This window comes from Oncorhynchus kisutch, unplaced genomic scaffold (assembly GCF_002021735.2).
Source record: "Oncorhynchus kisutch isolate 150728-3 unplaced genomic scaffold, Okis_V2 Okis03b-Okis08b_hom, whole genome shotgun sequence".
Classification (NCBI taxonomy): Eukaryota; Metazoa; Chordata; class Actinopteri; order Salmoniformes; family Salmonidae; genus Oncorhynchus; species Oncorhynchus kisutch.
In genome coordinates, this window is record NW_022261980.1 from 5,874,146 (window position 1) to 5,876,756 (window position 2,611).

A 2,611-nucleotide genomic window follows, 5' to 3' on the forward strand; every position below is an offset into this window, starting at 1 on the left:
TCCTAGACCTGTATGTACTGGAGCTAGACCATGTAAACTGGAGTTAGGAAACAGACAATGTCACTCTATGTCCAACGAGACAACGAGTAAAACAGAAAATTATACTGTGATTGCTGGAGGAAATGTGTACGTGTGTTTTATGTGCCTACAGTGTAAAATGTCACTTCCTTTGTGTATATATGACTCATTGCTATCCTTTTTAAACAGTCATTTTGTATTTTTGTACTGTTCAAATGTATTAAATGTGGATCTTTTGGTCAGTGTTGTTGTGTCGTTTTTTGGTATGTGGTGTTGTCTCATATTTCATATCAAGACATCTTACCCTTAGGAGGAGCCAACGGGGTTCAGACTGAGATAACACAACCCCTCCGTGACCCGGACAAGGTGCAGGTCTCCCCCTCCTAAATCTCCCACACACATCTCCAAAACCAGGAACATATGGACCCCTATAAATTAGAAGAGAATCATGCATTCCTCTGGATGTACTTCAATAGCACCCTTGTTTCTAGAGAGACATCTACACCATTGGTTGGGTCCCATCACCACATATAAACACCATTGGTTGGGTCCAATCACCACATATAAACACCATTGGCTGGGTCCCATCACCACATATAAACACCATTGGTTGGGTCCCATCACCACATATAAACACCATTGGCTGGGTCCAATCACCACATATAATCACCATTGGCTGGGTCCCATCACCACATATAAACACCATTGGTTGGGTCCAATCACCACATATAAACACCATTGGCTGGGTCCCATCACCACATATAAACACCATTGGTTGGGTCCCATCACCACATATAAACACCATTGGCTGGGTCCAATCACCACATATAATCACCATTGGCTGGGTCCCATCACCACATATAAACACCATTGGTTGGGTCCCATCACCACATATAAACACCATTGGCTAAGTCCAATCGCCACATATAAACACCATTGGCTGGGTCCAATCACCACATATAATCACCATTGGCTGGGTCCCATCACCACATATAAACACCATTGGTTGGGTCCCATCACCACATATAAACACCATTGGCTAAGTCCAATCACCACATATAAACACCATTGGTTGGGTCCAATCACCACATATAAACACCATTGGCTGGGTCCCATCACCACATATAAACACCATTGGCTGGGTCCCATCACCACATATAAACACCATTGGTTGGGTCCCATCACCACATATAAACACCATTGGCTGGGTCCAATCACCACATATAATCACCATTGGCTGGGTCCCATCACCACATATAAACACCATTGGTTGGGTCCCATCACCACATATAAACACCATTGGTTGGGTCCCATCACCACATATAAACACCATTGGCTGGGTCCCATCACCACATATAATCACCATTGGCTGGGTCCCATCACCACATATAAACACCATTGGTTGGGTCCCATCACCACATATAAACACCATTGGTTGGGTCCCATCACCACACATGTAAAAGCCTACATATATCAAGGTCTAAGGCCGGGATTCTATCCAATCTATCGATCTGTTCCCACGTTCCCATTCACGGTGAACGCTTCACATGTCGACTCAATCGGAAATACCTTTAAATGGTGCGTTTTCCACAGCGCTCCACGGATTGAAACCTGGCCTAGATCTGTATGTTCACCATGATCCCCATTCCTGACACCCAAGTAAATTAAATGCTCTGATGTTACACCCTCCTGCCACATGAGGGCAGTGTCTGCCTGTCAGTGAGAATCAGGGGCCAAATTCCACTGTGTCAGATTGATCTGAGATTGTGGAATGAAAAGGAGGAGGGCTAAAGCTGATGTTACCCTCTGTTGTGACCAGACCAGTACCTTCCCTAGTCCAGATCCATCCCATTCTGAACTGATACACCCCAGTTGTGAGGGGCTTTGAGTGTATAGCGTGTCTGTGTCTACACCACATGATGCAGAGAGGCAGTTTGCTCAGGCCTGTGAAGTAATGCATGATGTGGGTGGAGTTGTGTGTCAGTGTGTGTGCAGGGCAGTAAGAGGAGGAGTGATCCTGTTATAGCATGCAGCTTAATAAAACATGAGTCAATGTTAGCTGTTGTATGGCTCTGTGTGGGTTAATAATGAGGGCTGTTGTATGGCTCTGTGTGGGTTAATAATGAGGGCTGTTGTATGGCTCTGTGTGGGTTAATAATGAGGGCTGTTGTATGGCTCTGTGTGGGTTAATAATGAGGGCTGTTGTATGGCTCTGTGTGGGTTAATAATGAGGGCTGTTGTATGGCTCTGTGTGGGTTAATAATGAGGGCTGTTGTATGGCTCTGTGTGAGTTAATGATGAGGGCTGTTGTATGGCTCTGTGTGGGTTAATAATGAGGGCTGTTGTATGGCTCTGTGTGGGTTAATAATGAGGGCTGTTGTATGGCTCTGTGTGGGTTAATAATGAGGGCTGTTGTATGGCTCTGTGTGGGTTAATAATGAGGGCTGTTGTATGGCTCTGTGTGGGTTAATAATGAGGGCTGTTGTATGGCTCTGTGTGGGTTAATAATGAGGGCTGTTGTATGGCTCTGTGTGGGTTAATAATGAGGGCTGTTGTATGGCTCTGTGTGGGTTAATAATGAGGGCTGTTGTAT

At 45.2% G+C, this 2,611-nt stretch overlaps 1 protein-coding gene across 2 annotated transcripts in view; it reads left to right on the top strand.

Annotated features, from left to right (window-relative positions):
• wt1b (WT1 transcription factor b) overlaps positions 1–260 on the top strand; it is a 21,686-nt gene extending 21,426 nt beyond the window's left edge. For both annotated transcript variants that reach the window (XM_031812929.1, XM_031812930.1), the window contains exon 9: positions 1–260. This exon is cut by the window's left edge and continues 817 nt beyond it. The gene's annotated coding sequence lies outside the window, so the exon portion shown is untranslated.
• The last annotated feature ends 2,351 nt before the right edge of the window (positions 261–2,611 follow it).